The 20073-nt window shown below is 40.1% G+C and overlaps 1 protein-coding gene across 2 annotated transcripts in view; it reads right to left on the bottom strand.

The window, feature by feature from the left end:
• MTHFD1L (methylenetetrahydrofolate dehydrogenase (NADP+ dependent) 1 like) overlaps positions 1 to 20073 on the bottom strand; it is a 167516-nt gene that overhangs the window by 70780 nt on the left and 76663 nt on the right. The gene's annotated exons all lie outside the window — the stretch shown is intronic.

Here is a 20073-nt window from a genome sequence, read left to right as displayed (position 1 = left end):
AAGATTTTTTTTTTCTCCAGTAGAGAAAGTCAACGCAAAGCTTTTCTTAACATAGATGGGATTTTCAACTTTTTAATCAGGTTCCAGGTTGTGTCAAAGAACACTGCTAGCATGATTACCACAGAAGATCTTTCCTTACTCTTTATAACATACATACAGAATCACTTATTTTAATGCCATCTGGCCATTCCTATTGATGGACAAAACTGAAGTTAGCTGAGTGGCTTAAGGAGGCTGATCATCAGGCTGGATACTAAGATAGCATCTTTATTTCATAACCACAGAGGGCATTCATCTTTAGCCATCCCTCCCCCTTCCCCCAAATTGTTGAGATGTTATGGGTGCAGCTGAGAGAATACCTAACACTGCCTCTTGAGATAATACTCCTGAGACAGAGTCAGCTGCGGCAGCATCTCCGTACACAAAGCAAGTCTCTGGACCAGCCACACCAGCAGCCCCTGGGGGCTAATCAGACATGCAGGCTCTTGTGCTGCATCTACCCCAGAACTATTGGATCAGAACCAGTGAGATGAAATGCCCATTAAAATTTTAGAAGCACATTGCTCCAGGAAAGGAATACTACTATTATAATAGAAAGTAAATATTTACAGAATATTCACTATATACTCACACTACAACCAAGGTCATAATTTATGGTGGAGATAGGAATTGTCAGTAAAAAAATTTATTAAGGTAAAATAACCATTTAACATGTGAATGAATGAATATATTTGTCCCCAGCGTTTGCTGAACACACACATTTTAATAAAAATTAAGGAAATAACAACAATAAAATGTCATCCATAATTTCAGACTCATCAACCGGCTGTTCTAATTCTTTATGGTTTCCTTTTTATAATTCACACACCTATATAATTTTTATAAAATAGGTAGAGTTTTGCAGTCTGCTCTTTTACTATAAAATTATCACAGAGTTTTCACGCTCTACTACAACCTTTCAAAGTTTATGACTATAAGTGGCAGCTTATAATTTTGTTAAGTTGATACACCAAGATTTGCAAACTTGTTCCCTCTGCTATTAGATGTTTGGGTTGTTTCCAATGTAAATGATGCTGCAAAATATCCGTGCATATGGGCTTTAACCTCTTTGAAATTATATTCTTGGAATAAGTTCCCAAGGGTAAGAGTATGGTGCCAGAGGATATAAAAATTTTTTATGACTGTTGATACGCTTCTGACAAATTGAAAAATATTCCTTTGAAAGTATTCAATTTGGAATGAATGTAGCTACAAGTCATTTTCCCCCTCTTTATTATATTTCTTTGTACAAGTGATGTAGCAGGACGATTTAAAGAAGTAAAAGACATTCCTTTTAATACAGTATTTGGGACAATTCTAGTGATTTTATTAGTGTGGCCAATCCTCTGTATCCACAGGGGATTAGTTCTAGGAGCTCTCATGAATACCAAAATCCGAGGATGCTTATAAAATCCCTTATATAAAATGGTACAGTACAGTGAATGCAGTCAGCCTTCCATATCCAACAATGCAAAGGGCTGATTGTATTTAAAGGTCAAAACCAGAGAAGACTGTTGACAATAACAAACCCTGTCTCAGTGGTACCCCTGGTAACGCCAATGTTAACTTTAGCATGGTAGTGGTGTGCTGAGTCCCAGACAAGGAATATTCAGTTGACTCTGTCAAAGGTCACAGACTGGGCTCCAGGTAGGGAAAAAGATGGTAATAAGGCCATTTTAATCAGATTAGAGGCGACTGTTCTTGCTGATGAGTATCACAGACAGACACACAGACAGACAGACAGGGGGATCCAGAATCCCTTGCAGCTGTGCAACCTTTATGTGAGTCATTGAACCTAACTGAGTCTCAATGTCCTCTTTGGACTTGGGAGCATTAAGCGTGGTAACACACCTAAGGCACTGAGTGACTACTTTTCGGTGCATAGAGGAGCTCACAAAAATGGTCAGCATCATAATTACCAAAAGAACAATTCTCCCACTTGCTAGAAATCATACTCAATTTTTAAGCATTTGTTGAATCCCTGCTATGTCTAGGCATTGTTCTCAGTGGTAGTAGCCCAGTCTTGGGGTCCCTAAGCTCAAGCACTCTGAGGACGTGGGGGAGAGATGACCTGCTATGGAGAAATGCCTTCTGCCCGAGAGGTTTGGAGGAAGGTGACAGTGGAGTCAGGCTGGGAGGAATGAGTAGCATTTCTCCAGGCAGAGAGAGAAGGAACTGGGCGATGGGAGGGAGGTGGGAAAGGAAAGGGGAGGTGGGGGACAAAGGGATTCACAGATAATGCTGAGAGCAAGTGCAGAAATCAACTTTTCAAGATGAGGAGAAATGGTCTGTGAGGACTGGAGAAGGCATTACTTCAACCAGCAAGATTTGTTCTCTGGTTGATGAGTTCTGGGGAGTGGGAATTCAAGTAACCAAAGTTTTATGCTTTTTATTTTTAAATGCTTTGGTATTCTGAAAACAGTTTAATACCACACTATAGTCGGAAGCAGACTGCTGTGTACATTTTGCATAACGGAGTCTGACCAAGTGATCTCAAAGGTCTTTCAAATCGGACGCACATTTCCACTTGAAGCCCCCTTGTTAAACCATAAACTTGACAAGGACGGGGATCATGTCTGCTGGAGAGGTTAACACTGCAAGGCACACAGCAGGCACTGAATGAATGTCTGTATCTCCAAGCCAAACACGCGGGAAGAGAAAGTTTCAAAACACTTGGTCACAAATAAATAACACATTTCATTTACAAACATTTAATTCCTTTGAAAAAGTTGCACATTCAAATTCTAACTCTTTTCTTCCTTAACCTTCATGTGTAGTCACCGAGTTCTCTGACCTCCATCAGCTCAGTACTGCCTAAGGGAAAAACTCCGAGTTCCCTAACACAAAACCTAAGGCCGCCCTAATGTAACTTCAAGCACACACCTCTACCTTTATCTTCCTGGCTCTCTGCCTCAAATTTCATGCTTTAGTAACACCAAGCCTTCCCGGAGAGCCCACCCCACTGTGTGACTTGTCATCTCTGTCCCCTTCCCCCATCTGGAATGTTCCTCTCTCCACTCTCCCTTCATTGCTCATACCTTAGGGCAAATGTCTCATTTCCTGGAAGCCTGCTGAGATCCTCTCAGGCAGAGGAAGCTACTCTTCTTCCTCTCCTAGCCCTCTGCTTTGCTCCCTCAAGGGGCCCACATTCATCTCGGGCAACCTAAATAGACCTAAGTGTCATCTCCCACAGGGAGGACAGGGACCATATCTTATTCGTCTTTGTATTTCTGGTACCTCCCATAGGACCTAGGGCAAAAGGTGAGCGAATTAGCAAAGAAGAAACTATCAGAGAGGGAGAGTCAGCGGTGATCTAAAGTAAAGGCTATCGGGAGTGGGGAGGGTATAGCTCAAGTGGCAGAGTGCATGCCTAGCATGCACGAGGTCCTGGGTTCAATCCCCGGTACCTCCATGTAAAGTAAATAAATAAATCTAATTACCCTCTAGAGATAAAAATAAATTAAAACAAAACAAAACAAACAAAAAAACAAGGCTATCATTCAATGGAGATAGGTAGCCAGACACATGAAATAGAACTGAACACAATAGCATGTACTTATATTTCCCTGCCATAACTCTTTCTTTCTTACAATACCAAAACAGTTTTAATAAGGAAATTATTGGTAATGCACAAAGGTAATTCATATCCGATAAAGATATGACCATCTCAGACGTATACATGGGCTAGCTAAGATTATTTCATATTTTAAGAGACAAGTTGGGGAAAAGCATAGTAACAAAGAGAACTCAGTTAGGGAAGGAAACAGGATGCAGTAACAAAGGTCCAGGACAGCGGCTTCCAAATGCAAAGGAAATATGGAGGCAAATAATGTGTAGAAAACAGAAGGAAGTGCCAAGCTCTCATACTTTGAAAATTGTTCGGAAATACTGCACATCATCCTTTTTATTTGTTTTCAAATATCAGGCTGCTAAGGGAAACGGAGCGTATGGAAAAGGTGTGCTGATGTGGAGTCAGCAATTCCAAAAGTAAGGACCGCTTACTGTGTCATCAACAAGTATGAACTTGGACGCTGACACTGTGGAGCGCTGGGAATCTGTGGCTTGGTCCCCCGGGTTGGGGGGAAGGCAGGGTCTGGCTGTGAGAAGGTGAAAAGCCACTCTCACTGGCAAGTTCCATTTCACAGACAACTCCTGGGAACTGTCAACATTGAAAACCTGTAAATTAAGTTTTCTTAGGGATCTGAAAGAAGCAATTTATTCCCTTACCATCTTCCCCGCTCCCTATAAAATTTAAAAGGAATACAGGCCAAGGAATTATTTAATGGTGATTGTAGTACAGGCTTGTTCTTGAGTCACGAAGCAAGTACATCTACTATGATTTAGCATTCCTGAAAAGCACGTAATGGAGGCTTCTGAAAGCTGCATCTTTTAAAAGGCTTGCAAGAAAATGCACATGCCACCACAATTATTTGTCTTGGCCATCTCTCCTGGTGGGGGGCGGGAGGGGTTACGGCTGCTCGTGAATGGAAACAGGAAAACGCTGACTGACAGTCTTACTGTGTAAGCACAGAAGCTATTCGATAGTGGTTTTGTAGCATGGCTTGATTCAAACTTCCAAACCCATAATCTGCCCAGAAAGGAAGTCTCACAGGGCCTGCTTTGGGAAGGGACTGACTATTTGCACAAATACTGTCAGTAACCTGCACAGGAAACAGAGCTCTGGGTCAGCTGGAGAGTAAACACCAATACTGAACAACATCGTGGCTGGATGTCCACGCAGATCTCCTAGGATACCCCAAGTCACAGGGTACGAACCCAATGGGAACAGCAACAACAAAAAAGGGCACATTTGAAGTCTATGAAATTCTTCAATGAGACACGATTTTTATATCTAAATTATTCTACCATGTCCCCAACTTGCTGTACACAGCGAAGTCGCAAATGACAATTAGGACTCAGTTTTTTTTTTTTTAAAGATCCCACTGCAAGATGGCATGGTAGAACTCAGATTTGAAAGTAATCACTGATCTGCTAACTAAAAAAAAAAAAATTAATATCATGACATCATAGGCAGGCTTTATAAGATACCGGTTCATGAAACTCTAGTGCTATGAGGGAATGCATTAGGGACAAATACCCTAACCTCCTTTGGGCTCCCATGTGCCAGGCAAACTACTTTCTTGAGATAAAGATGCAGAAAACCCACTATGATGTCCCAGGTTCCTGTGATGCCCAGCCCAGAGCTCTCCTTTCTGTGTTACACACTCTCTACCATTAAAGTTGAAAAGCACTCTTGATTAAACATATACACTGGGACATTGTGCTATACACCGGAAACTGACACATTGTAATTGTACTTCAATTAAAAATAAATAAATAACTTTTTTAAAAAAGAAAAATACACACATCCCAGAATTTAGGAACGACCTTTGTTTCTTTTCATTCAATAATTACTGAACCTCTATTACCTTGTCTGACATCTAAGTACTTATCAACGTGCCCTTGTCTTCACTTAGCGAGGAAACAGTACATTTCTAGTACATTTTGAACGTGACAAAGACGAGAAATCATTAGCTAATGACAAGAGAACAGGGAACATCTTTCTGACCTTTCCCTTTCATTTTTTTCCTGCATGAATTCCCTTTGGTACTTTAAAATATTAACTTAGTTACCAATAAGTCAGTAAATTTGCATCAACTCTCACATTTCACATTTCTTTCTGGATGATCTCATGGTTTAGTACATTTATTGAACCCATTTCTAGGGACTTGCAATCATAAGTGCAGCTCAGTGGTTCTCAGCTGGGGACATGTGACAATATCTGGAGTCACTTTTGGTTATTGTAACTGGCATCTAGTGAGTGGAGGCCAGGGATGCTGCTAAACATCCCCTAATGCAGAGAAAAGCCCCCCCCACCCCAAATTATCCACCCAAAATGTCAAGAGGGAAAAGACACTCTGCAGTAGTTCCAGCACAGCAAAAAAGTCTCGTACTTTCTAGATACTCTTCCTGCAAGTGTTACAAGTCCATTCAATGCATCAGAATATAAGACTGTACCAGATTATTACGGGAATGATAAACTTGTACACCATAAGATACTGAAATGTGAACAGAAATTCCACTCAGCACAGTCTGAAGTGCCGCGTCAACGATGCATTTGCTACAACATGGCAGCTCCTGGTGATGAAACGTAGTGTGTCACTGGTGACTGACGTTCCAACCTCGTAAGGAAGCAGGGAACTCAGGACAGCACAGGTGCTGGCAAAGAACCGTTTTACTACTAAGAGCAAACATAGACGATGGGGAAAAGTTACTCAAATTAGAGACTAGGGCTTGGGGAGAGGCGTGCAAGGTGACATTTACTGACATGTCTGTGTGGCTGGCAATGCACTAGACAGACCTCCTCTATTCTCAGTCCTCTCTTCAATGACTTCACCCTCTGCTGACAGATTATGAAGCCATCGATTTAAAGGTGGAAATCATTTCCCCCAAGATCACACAGTTATAAGGCGACAGAGCTGGGACTGAAACCACGGCACATCTGACTGCAGACTACGCGAGTTCCCCAACACACTCCAGCCCATCCTGCCTTGTCCATGTCAACACATCCTGAAGCATTTCTCTAACTCAGCTGCTTGGCAAGTTGTGCACCGAGATGAAACTCTCAACACCTTACCATTTTTGCACTATTTTGATATCTAAAATGTAGCCCTAGGTTCCTCTCTGGGACCCCAGGCTTGTTTTTTAATTGCAATGTGGCCCTGCTGTGATAAAATCAAGTGATCTGCACCCTTCTCCATTATATAAGCGATTCATTTAGGGACACAGTGCTCAGCCCTGGGCAGGAGCAGGGAATATACTGGTGAACAAAAACATCTGAGAGAGGAAGCTCCAAGGACCAGTTCCATCTGGGCTTGGGACCCAACGCCAGCAGGAACGGGCCAGCAGTAGTATTCGCTACCCTGTCATCTGGCCTCCAGGGAACTAAACGGTACCCTGTGGGCCAGGGGGCTATTCACCACCTTTCACTGGATGAATCAGATCCCAAGACTTGTTCCCAGCCTCCGGTCAGGCATCCAGCCTGCAGCACAGGTTGGGGAAATGAGCGGCTCCAACTCTATCTTAGGTTTTCTTTTCCAAACTGTGTGTTCCCATTACCACCACAAGCACACAGTGGGAGAAAAGGCCACAAAGACTTAAGATCTGAAATTCTCATTTTTGCTTTTACATGGAGGAAAACCCTCCTTGGACCCTGAGATGGAGTTAAATTGAGGCACCAAAAGTTGTCCTTGAGTTTCTGGCTACTTGATAAGCTTGAATGTGGTCGCCATCACAGCAAATTGAATTTCCACCTTGAGATGTCACTAAGGGGTCCTGTATTCCAATGTGTACTCAGAAGATTAGAATTTTCAGATTTCATGGCCACTTCACAAAGGTAATAATTTTTTCTCTCCACGATACATGCAAAGAACATATAAGTCAAACACACAACATACTGAGTCCCCATTATTTTGGGATAGGAACCTGAGGGCTGTTAGAGGTCTCACAGAAGAACTAGCCTTTGCAATCAGCTTTGCTCAAACTAGGTCTGAGATAAGAAATATGTCTGCACAGGGTAGACTTTGCCAACTTGACTCTCAAATGAATCTCTTGTAAACAGAGGGAGAAATAAAACTGTAGCTTTCATTCAATCAGCATTTTACTTTCTCATGGCAAATCAGAAATAAAAATAAAACCTCTGTACAAGAAGAAGTAAGGTACATGGCGGACTAGGCCTCGCTCCGAAGCACTGGGGGCTATAACTCGTGAATAACGCTTAAGAAAATGGAAATTGGACTCTCCAAACTGCCTTCTTCTGCGCTATGTAAACACGGTTATTCACTGCAGCTGTCTGCAGACCAACTCAAGGAAAGTGGAGTTCACAGTCACAGAAGCACATGCGATCTGAACTGGAGCTCAAGGTGGACTGGCCTTTGAGGATTTTAATTATTTTTTCAGTGACTAGAAGGAGACTAAACAAACCAGGATGAATCAGTAAATGACAAGAGGAGCTCCGTACTGTTCCTCCAGTTTAAAAAAAAAAGGAACTTGATTTAGAATGTATTAATTTTGAGGATCCAACTCATCTGAAGTCTGTGAAATTTTATAAAAAATTTAGTCACTTCTGCTCTTTCGGATTTGTCTATTTGATTGAGGATCCTCTTTGGTTTTATTAAATGTCTCAGGGGCAAATTTCCATCAGGTATACAGATTCACCGGGGCACACATTGGAAAGAAGAAACCAGTAAAAAAAGAAAAAAAAATACCTAATACTAGCATGTGCCTTTCCTCTTACTGTTTTGGTGATGGCAGCGCTGACACCCGTGAGGGGAAGTCTGGTAGTCGTGTGGAGCGTGTGAGAAAGTGACTGGGGATTTACACGGGGAAAGGAAAGACAGGATAAGCGAAGTACACAGGGGACACAGGTCCACTTGAACCATATGTTTCTGGTAGGAATAAAACCTTTGAAAACATGAGTAATGTCATTTAGATGCACTTTGGTATCAGGGCCCAGAATTTCCTTCCTCCAAAGAATTGGGTACAGACACTTGGTTCACATGATTTGAACCCACTGTTAATCATCTTGTTTCGCAAAATGATTTTGATCAAAGTGAACACTGATTTGGGGAGGGGGGGAGTTTAGATGAAAATTAAATCATACATGTTATTTTTTTTAACCTCCCTGTGAAAATCCAACTGAATTAAATTCATAAATCTATGATCCAAATAGTTTCCATCTTCTCGTAGAGATCATGAGCATTTGTACAATGGCAATGCAGTGACCAGGGTTTTAACCCTTTCATTTTTAGCAAAGAGTGGTGTCCCAAAGTTCTGGCTAGATGTCCGGATTTCTGGATGATCACAGGGGGCGGAGCTGTTCCCCTGGAGCTTTTGAGAGCTGGATACCAGGAAATAACTTGAAACCAATTCCAAAAGGCTCTGCTAATAACATGCCCTAACCTAAAATAATGGAAAGATGAAATAGACCATTTTTCATCAAGCAGTTTATGAAAACCAACCCAGGGAGGAAAAAAGTATAAATGTCAAAAGGCAAATGTATTTTGTCTTAAAGATTCCCAGGAAAAAAAACCCCAACATCAAAAACCTACGTTAGCTTCTGCTATGAGTGTAGGAAACCCAGCAAGGGAAACCAAGATTCTCGAGTTTGAAAACTAATTAAATCTACCAGCATTCCTAGTATGACAACTTCTATTACAGAAAAAGAAACTGAGACAGAAGGGAAACATCCTAAACTTGAAAGTTGGATGATTCTGCAACGTCTTTAATAAGATCAGGCAGAGCAGGGATTTTTGAAGTCAAAGTGGAGACCCATTAGTGTTTCACAAACTAATTTACTGGGTTTCAACCAGAATTAAAAAAAGGAAAAAAAGGAAAGAAATAGGATAGGAAATATTAGGATACATTACATATGATAAGAGAAAGTAGTCTTGTTTCCAGAGACATTGATTCCATTTTTGCACACATGTGCATTTTGTGATATAAAATGTATTTTATGCTCTGGGTTTCAGTCAAAACATCCAAGAGCCACTGGCCTAGACTCTACTTTGCAGATTTCTTATCTAGGAAGGGATGAGATGGGCTGGCTGGTTTTACAGTCATGTCTAGCCCTACGGTTTTTTTTTTAATGATTATTCAAGCTCGGTCCCATTCTGCTCAACACTGGTACGAACAGCACAGGTAGCTCACAAGGAATGATGGCCCTGAGCTCAGTGTTCTCAGCCATTATCATTTTATTTAGGGGCACAGGTGCGATGTTACTCTCATTGGTCCAGAGGCTCTATTTTGGGGCGTGGAGGCAGGAATGGTCTAGACAGTCCTTCTTTCCGTATTTCCTTCAGTGTGTCTGGTATGGATGCTACATTAGACAAGCCCAATTAATGACAGCAGTTTTCACTTCCATCATTTCAGTTTGCACATAGATGCTGAGTTGGGGGGGGGTAGGGGGAGGTAATTAGGTTTACTTATTTATTTATTCTTAGAGGAGGTACTGGGATTAACCCCCGGACCTCATGCATGCTAAGCGTGCACTCTACCACTTGAGCTATGCCCTCCCTCCCGGTTTGCACATAATTTGAGCATTATGCAGTGTTTTCTTTCTTTGTACAATAGTAACTCTGGGACTGAAGTCAAGGTTACATTTCTAATTCAGAAAAGATGTGAGATTTGCTCCAAGTTTTGCTGATGAAAAAGCTAAAATTTCGGAGGCTGAGATGTGGCCTTAACTCTTCCATAGATGCCCCAAAGCTATGCCACTGAGGGTAAGTGAGGGAGGGTCTAATCAAAAGCTCCAGACACGGATTTAAATCAAGACATCAGATACCAGTATGTACGTCAGTTTGCAGAGTAAAGGATATATATGTATGACTCCTGCTCATCTGACTTCAGGAACTGTTCTCCCTCTAAATTCTATCTACTTTGTATATGTGCTAAACAAAGAAATGTTTTTTGAAGACTGAAAAAAACCCCCTATTTTTATAGTTGTTCTAAATATTTTTAGAATTTGTCATGAAACTATTGCCTGACATTAAAAAGTAAACACAATCCAGTCAACCAAAACATTCATGCAATTTTATAAAACAAACAAAAAAGGATTAAACAAGGTGAGGGTGGGGTGAGGATCAAAAGAAGGTACTCAGATTGCTGGTGTCTAAAATTCAGAGTGTTTGTGTGCATAAACACTTGAATATATGAAAAAACTAATAAAAAACCCCCACCTCATTCATTAGGACATAACTGAACACCTCAGTGGGGAAGAAGGAGCATATAGTGGATGAATAAGCCATCCTCAGTGCCCCTGGAGAGCAGGCTACAAGGGGAACCACTGAGAAATCTCAGTCTTGTTCATTTCTCCCAGTTGCAGAGAGAGGTCTTAACAGGGCTCAGTCTCCCTCATCCCTCAAATCAGCTACTGTTCACATCTCTACCTCCCATCCCAAGGGAAATGAAAGAGCATGGATGGTTGGCTACATACAACCACCACTCCTGCTGGAAAGTAACGTAAAACCCCTGACCCACGAAATATAGACTCATGACTATTAACGTCCAGATTTCGTGCTAAAAAAAGTAAAGACTTGAACACATACTAACGATAACTGCCGATCGATGCCTCTAGCCTCAGCCTCTCTCCTAAATTTCAACCCATATTTCCTTCTTCTCCCTACTCCATGCATAACATGAATAATGTTAAAATTCTGCCACAACTGCTTACTGTCATTTTACAAAGAAGTAACACAGTGAAGGCAGCGTTGAAGTCTACCTTCACACGTGGGTGCCCAGTTCAGCTCGCTCCCTTCTTCCCATAGTCAACAATTCTTATTAACGTGGTGCATACCCAGGCTATGTTTTCATTCTTTTTACACATGTCCAAAGGCATAAACAAAATACAGTCCCGCCTGTATGTTTTCCAAATGTGTTAGACTGTATTTACAATTCCTCTATCTGCCTTTTCACTCAGCGTTGTGTTTCTGAGACCTTACCTCATGTAAATGCCCAGGAGCAGTAATGCTGGTTCTATAATACCCACCTCTCTTACTGTGGACTAACTGAGTCCTTTCCTGGGGGGCAGAGATGGGGGGAGCATTAGATAAACCTTTGACCTCTCCCTCCCCTCACTTACTGTCTTCAGGAAGGTGGAATGACTTACCTGATGAGAGGCGGGCACTTTGGAAAGAAATTCCATTTTCAAGTGAAGCCTTGGTAACAATAACTCTACAAAATCATTCTGGAGGTCCTCATGGATCAGAAACTTTATGCTCTTCTCTGTGACTTCTACGGACATTGAAAATATACCTCCAATCTATTTCCTCTGCCGTATCTCAGCTAACTGAACTAGGGTAATTCCCTGAACACATACCAACCTGTCTCCCCTCTGTCCTGCTTTACTGGACTATTCCTAACCTTTCTTCAAAACTTCCCTCAACTGCCATCTTCTCAAGGGAGTCTTAATGGAACCACTATTTTAAAATTGTCAATTTATCTCGACTAGTCATTGAAAGCATAAAATTTCAGATCAGCGTTTACTCCCCACCAAATGACTGCTTTCAACCATGAAATTCATCTTCCCCACGTCTTATACTCCAGCTAAACCCTTCTTGGACCCAACAACGCCTTCCCGTCCACATGCATTTGTTCGTTTTATGCACTCTGCTTAGAACTCATTCCTCTCTGACTCTGCATGTCAAATAACTTCAGATTTTAAGCCAATTTTTCCTTTTAAGAAAAACCACAATAGTATAAGACACTAATTGTAAAAATTTCATGAATAGCAAAATGCGTAAAGAATAAAGTGAAAGTTACCATGACCCCATTTCCCACAGATGAAAAAAAAGTAATCATTTGATATACTTCTTTTATATCTTTTCATTGCATGTAGATATTTACTTCGTAATTTTTAAAATACAATAAACATATTGTAAATATTATTTGGCAACTTGGTTTCTTTTACTTTGTATATCTTGAACTTCTTTCCAAGTTCCATACATGTCTATTCTTTTTAATAACACTGATGTTACACCAGTAATACCATATTTTTTTTTCCTTAAAGCTTTAGGTTTTAACTTTCACATTACAAATTTAATCTATCTTTATTTTGAATATATTGTGACAAAGGGCTCTAAAGTTTATGTTTTAAAATTAATAACCACGAAAAAGAATGTGAAAATGAATATATGTATGCATATGTATGATTGAAACATTATGCTGTACACCAGAAACTGACATATTGTAACTGACTATACTTTGATAAAAAAGAAATGCCATTTGCAAAAATAACACCAGTAAATAAATAAAGAGCTTTTTAAAAAGTAAAAAAAAAAAAAAACAAAATTAATAACCAAATGTCTGAATATCATTTAATCAGTAACACATCCATTGGTCACTAATTTGAAATGTCATCTTTAATCCAATTATTAATTCTTACATATAATGCAGTAAGTCTAATTAAGGACACTCTGGGGTGTTCTTCTGATATCAGTTTTGTTTATCCCTCTTTATTGTTATGGCAGTATTATCTTATTTTGACATGCCGCCCCAAAATGTGTGTCTTTGGCACAAGGATTATTCTATGTTGATTATTCCAAAAAAACAGAAGACTCAAGAATTCTTTCTTTTTATTTCTTCCTTAACGGCCTAGAAAAATTTAGATAAAGGGACTGGTTTAGGAAGAGATCACCAGAGAATGACTAATTAACATAAAGAATATGGGCTAGGTGTGGTGGAGGGCCCTCGAGACCAAAGTCCTCTCTGTGTCCCCATGTCTTTGCATAACTCAGCAAACATCTGCTTTTTCATCTTCCTGTGAATTGCCTTCCTTCCCTGAAGTCTCAGACCCCCACCTGCCTCTCCTTAGTCCAGGATGACACATACGCCTCATTTTACCTGACGGTCTTTAGAATATCTAACGTTTCGATAGTATGCACATAATTAAATTTGGTTTTTCTCCTGTTAATCTGTCTCATGTCCATTTCATTATTATGCCAGCCAGAAAAACCTACAGGGGCAGAGGGAAATTTTTCCCTTCCTCAACATGATTATATACTATGGTGCAGTACAGCATGGCACGGTAGAGCACAGTAATTTCATAGAAATTTGCACATTAGTTTGTCAGAGGAATGATGATTAATACTGATTATTCCCATCCAAGAACATGGTGTGCGTCTCACCAGTGATTTAGATTCAAGAGTCTTGCTCTGTGTCTTTCAATGAAATTTTACACTTTTCATTCCATATGCTCATTTCTTGTTACATTTATCCCTAGGCATTTTATAGCCAGGGGACACATATGAATAGGATATTTCCCCCTTTGCAGTATCTGTTTATTGCTGATATAAAGAAAAACTATTGTATATTCACATTGCATCCAAATATCCAACCAAAACCTTTATTACTTAAAATAAATTCCTTAAGCTTTTTAGTTATACCATCATGCTGTATATAAATAGTGGAAAATTGGTCACTTCTTTCCAATATTTATACTTTCTTATTGTTCTTGTTTTATTATAATGGCTAGTATTTCCAGAATAATGATGAATGGTGATCATCATAAACATTCTTGTCATGGCTTGAATACATTCATGTGCCGTGAGGCTTCACTGTTTAATATGATGCTGATTGTGAGTTACTTCTTTACTCCATTTTATTTTGAACTGGATACCCAAGCACTTAGTGACTTACTCCTTTTAAAACTCGGGCAGTTTTTAAAATGGATATTACTTGTATCAAAGCATTAATGGCTCAAAGAACATTTACGGTTGAAGCTAGCAAGAAGTTGAGACTTTTAGAAAGCCCTAATAATCCAAATTTATTTCCCTCCTCAGAAAGGTAGAGAGGTCCATGCAATGATACGCCATTCCTTCAGTGATGGCCAGTTTCCTAATGTTCCTTATTCAAAATTCTATTGTTTTCTTTGAATTAGAAGAGCACGAACATTATATATCAAACATTGCTAAAAGCTTAAAAGTAACTTCACATCTATTTTCTAAACTACAATTTATATACTCGGAGAGGGTTATTGGGTTCTCTTCAGCATCCTCAGGCTGAAAGTTCACAGCCAAGGTGGGGTTTAGCAGCCACAGAATATAAATTTAAAAGTCACTGCACAGTGGATATTTTTATTTTTGATCCTCAAAAAGCCTATGCATTTTTGAATCATTTTATGTTAACTTTCATAGCACTGATGCCTGTAAGACAGTGTTTTGACAGGGTCTTATTTTAACCGCACATTTTACGATGGTGAGCAGAACTACATTATGAGCATATTATTTAGAATATACAGAGATCATAAGTAGGGACAGGCTAGATATCTCACTGAAAATAAATTTGCATCTTGCAGCACACAAAGAAACAGCCAGTGTCAAGTTAGACATTCCTAAAGTTCAAAACTCCTTTCCAAACTGTTTACCCTTTTAATTACTTTAACTACTGCCTCAAAAAACCACCAAGCAAATATGATGATGTTCACCATAAAAAGCCGAGAGGAAATTCAGACATGTTTATAAGTAGAGAAGTTATTCAGTAAACTTGTGTGTATTATTAATTTTTCATTAAACAAACCATTTATTTAGTGCCAGTGAGGCACTCAGCACAGGGCTATGGGATGATGATATGGAATGAGAGTGGGCATTTAGGAAGCAGCAAAGCACAGTGCTCAGAGCAAAGGCTTGGGGCCGGGGCTTAGGCTCAAATCTCTGCTCTACCCTTGCACTAGCTGTTTGCTTTGGGGAATTACTAACTCACTTGGATGCTCAGTTTCCTCGTCTGTAAAATGTGGTTGGGTGGGGAGATAGATATTCTGGTAGCTGCCTGCTAGGGCTGGTATAACACACGTAAATATATATATATATAGAGAGACACCTAGAAAGCACCCAGCAGGATGCCCAGCACACAGCAGGTCCTCAAGAGGAAAGGTAAACTCATCTATGCCAGGAACTGCATGTGCTTTATATGCATCATTTCTGTAAAGTTGCTTTATATGTTAGGTCATGTTATTTTCCCCAGCTTTACAGACAAGAGAACTGGGGCAGGGAGGGGCTGTCAGCTCCCAGTGGATACCACCCTAGGGGATATCTGGTTGGCTTAGGGACTCGGAGGAGCTGTTGGCATTTGGAGGGTGGGGCCAAGATACTGAAGACCCAGGATACAGGGTACAGAAGAGTCCCACAAAGATGTGCTCTCTGCCCGACATGATCTTCCCTCCTGTCTCGTAGTTGGAAAACCTGTTTATGATTAGATGAACCTAGAGCCCACCCCCAATCTGTTTTACATAAACACTCAAAATAAAGCTATCAACATGTACCAAATTTTTAAGGAATGCAAACAAGCACGCACGTCGAGGGAAGGTTAATTTTATTTTCTCTGGAACTTTGCCAAGAGATGTTCAGTTTTTCAGAAACATCACATCACCAGTGCCAATAACCACTTGTGATATGTGAGTTGCCGAAACACCCCTGACCCTTCTGCACTCGTGCAGTCCGATGTACCAATTCTCATGTGTGTGCAAGCACCGGACCGCTCAGAAAATCTTCTAGGGAAGTTGAAATAGATCTCCTAATCAGTACATACTGAAATAAATATTGTTACTGTAAAATATTTACACAGCTAATGCATTACGTTGTTTTTTGAAATTATATGTAGGTTTTAGTACCTGAGTTGTACTTCAGGATAGTCAAGTGTTGGGTGTTAAAAGAAGTAATGGGTATGCTGAGTTTGAGAACACATTAGGCTACGGAATTTGTTCAAAGTCACAGCTGGTACGGAATGGGGCTGGTATTCGACCCTGTTCTAGAAAACAAACCTTCAGCAAACATACTTGAAGTGAAATGTTAAAAGCTTTCTCTCTGAGATCGGGAACCAGAGGGAGAGCAGCTCTAGGAAGCTGGCAGTGTTCTATTTCTTGACCTGGGTGATGACTTCACGTGTGCTTACATTAAGTCCTTTATTTTATGTTTTATGTGTACTTTGAAATAGATTTTGAAAACAAGAAAGAAAGAAAGAAAGATTTGGAGATGAACAAAAGGCCGACCCAGGCTATTATTACTCAAGCTGGGCAACTCTGCAGGTCCTAATTTTTTCCCCATTATGATTACTTTGAAACCAAGTCAGATTTAGTAGGCCTATAAGACAAGATTGTACAATCTGGAAATCTTGATGTTTCATAAACCTTAAAAATGTTTGTATACCATCCAATAACTCCATTTTCTATGAATCTATCTTAAGGAAAAAGAACAAAATAAAGAGAAAAACATCCATAATGTGCTAAGATGTTCACTGCCCACATGATAATAAAGTGGAAAACAACTAAATAACCTGTAAATACAGGGAATTGTTAAGAAAATTCATTTTTATAATGGAATTATTATACAATCAATAAAAAAAACACTTATGCTATGACTAAAGGGGGAGGGGAAGTCCTAGGCACTGACAAAAAAGAAAATGAGAGAGGGAGGGAGGTGAAGGTGGGGAGAGAAAGGAATGGGTTGGGTGAGACAAAAACTACACTGGTTTTCTTCATGTGATGAGCTTATGAATGTCATCTGAACTTACTGCACTTCCTAAATTTTCTTTAATGACTATGTAAAACTTCAGTAATGGGGTATATAAGAACTGAAAAAAAATAATCACAAACCTAAAATATCCTAAATACAAAATAAAGTTACTTGAAAATGCAACTTTAAAACTTCCAGATCAAGATGGAATAGAAGGACGTGGATCTCACATCCTCCCATAAATACATCAGAAATACATCTACGTGTGGAACAATTCCCACAGAATGCCTGCTGAGCTGTGGCAGACCTCATGCAATCAAAACGACAAGAAAGATCACCATGTAACCAGGTAGGACGGAAAAACAAACAAAAAGAATCAGGGTGGGGACCTGTGCCCCTGGGAGGGAGTTGTGAAAGAGGAAAGGTTCCCTCACCCTGGGAAGCCCCATCACCTGCAGGGAGATTCGCTGGGGCTCGGAGGAGAAGGTACAGCTGTTGGTTTATGGCAGGCAGATCAGAGACCAGCACTGAGGGTTTGTGTTACCTCGCTGCACCCCAGCCAGGGGCTGCTGGAGCACTCGGGGGCTGGGTGGCTTCACAGGAAAGGCTTGGGGAGAGGGCTGGGATTGGCTGTGCGGAGACAGCCTGAAGGGGCTGGAATATGGTACAGACCACAACTGGGAGTGTGTGCAATGGAGCCTGGGTCTGCCATTAAAAGCCTCGGGGCAGGACTGAAGAGAAGGGAACACTCCCGAAGTCCTTCTATGAAGCCACCATCACCTTGATACCAAAACCAATGATAATACCAAAAAAGAAAACTACAGGCCAATATCTCTGATAACCATAGATGCAAAAATTCTCAACAATATATTAGCAAACCGAATCCAACAACACATAAAAAAGATCATACACTGGGATTAAGATGGAGTCATCTCATGGTCATAAAGATGGTTCAACATACACAAATCAATGTGATATACTACATCAACCAAAGAAAAGACAAAAACCATCTGATCACCTCAACAGATGCTGAAAAAGCATCTGATAAAACTCAACATCCATTCATGATAAAAACTCTTGACAAAGTGGGTACAGAGGGAACACATCTCAACATAATAAAAGCTATTTATGACAGACTCACAGCCAACATAATACTCAATGGTGAAAAGCTGAAAGTCTTCCTGCTAAAATCTGGAATAAGACAAGGATGCTCACTCTCACCACTTCTATTCAACACAGTCTTGGAAGTCCTTGCCAGCAGTCAGACAAGAAAAAGAAGCAAAAGGAATCCAAATTGGAAGGGAAGAGATAAAACTGTCACTATTTGCAGATGACATGATACTACATATAGAAAACACACACAAAAACTACTAGAACTGATAATAATTTGGCAAGGTAGCACAATACAAGATTAACATACAGAAGTCTGGTGCATTTCTTTACAATAACAATGAAATAACAGAAAGGGAAAGTTAAAAAAAAATCCCTTTTAATATTGCATCAAAAAAAAAAAAAAACCCAAAAACCCACATAGGAATAACCCAACCTGAGAATTATAACATATCAATAAAGGAAACTTAAGATGATTCAAAGAGGAAAGCTATCTCACGCTCTTGGATTGGAAGAATTAATATTGCTAAACTGGCCATACTACCCAAAGCAATCTACAGATTTAATGCAATCCCTATCAAACTACCCAGGGCATTTTTCATAGAACAAGAACAAATAATCCTAAAATTTGTATAGAACCATAAAAGACCCAGAATTCCCAAAGCAATCCTGAAGGAAAAGAACAATGCTGGAGGCATAACCCTCCCAGACTTCAGACACTACTACAAAGCTACACTAATTAAAACAGTATGGTACTGGCACAAAAACAAATGTACGGATCAACAGAACAGAACAGAACACAGAGCCCAGAAATAAACCCATACACCTATGGTCAATGAATTTTAGACAAAAGAGGCAAGAATATACTATGGAGAAAAGAGTCTCTTCAGCAAATCATGTTGGGAAAGGTGGACAGCCACATGCAAATCAATGAAATTAGAACACTCCCTCACACCATACACAAAAATAAAATCAAAATGGCTTAAAGACTTCAATATAAGACATGACACCATAAAACTCCCAGAAAACATTCTCTGACATAAATCATACCAGTTTTCTTAGGTGTGTCCCCCACGGCAACAGAACAGTCGTGTTTTCTATCATCAGGACACAGATAGTCTTCATTTGAAAGGATGCATTAATGTTTGTGATGGTTTGACCTCCAGCATCTTAAGGTGGTAACAGCAGCTGGCGTCCACTGTTTGGGGCCAGAGTCTGTGTTTTTTCCAGAATGACTGCACTTCAGTCTGAGAACAAGCCTTGATTTAGATAAGGAGAAACCAAGATGCGGGGAGGTTATGTGACCTACCCAAGGTCACCCCCAGGGCACAGCAGAGAGCAGTTCAAATCTAGACGGTTGACGCCTGCCAACTAACACATGTGGCAGCTCTGTGGAAAATCATCTCTATTACCTGGGTTTTCAGTATTATAGCAGAAAATGACCAATAAACCAGAGGGGCATCAGAATGAACCCTCCCCCCCCAAATCAGTCAAACTTAGTATTATTCTAACTAAAATCCCCTGGAGCACTGGAAGATCAGGTTGTAAAGCTCTGGTGACCTGTAATTAAGAAATACTATTCCTAAGTTTTTTGAAAGTGTATGAAAATAGTTGATATATACAAAAGAATATATGTAAGTTAGCAACAATCACTAAAAACCCTAAACATCAATAACCCAAATTCAGGATGGTGAGCACTTCTGGTGGGAAGGCAGAGAAATTGGAAGCGGGGGGGTGGGGCGGGCAGTGCGGCATGACTTCTAATGATTTCCTATCCCAAAAGCACCACAGAGAAAAACAAATGGAAACTAGGCTTCTAAAATGGGCAGAAGACCTAAACAAGCAATTCTCCAATAAAGACACACAAATGGCCAATAGGTACATGAAAAAATGCTCAATATCGCTAATTATCAGAGAAATA

This window comes from Vicugna pacos, chromosome 8 (assembly GCF_048564905.1).
Source record: "Vicugna pacos chromosome 8, VicPac4, whole genome shotgun sequence".
Taxonomy (NCBI): Eukaryota; Metazoa; Chordata; class Mammalia; order Artiodactyla; family Camelidae; genus Vicugna; species Vicugna pacos.
The sequence above is the reverse complement of the archived record's forward strand: the minus strand, read 5'-3'. Positions and strand labels throughout refer to the sequence as shown.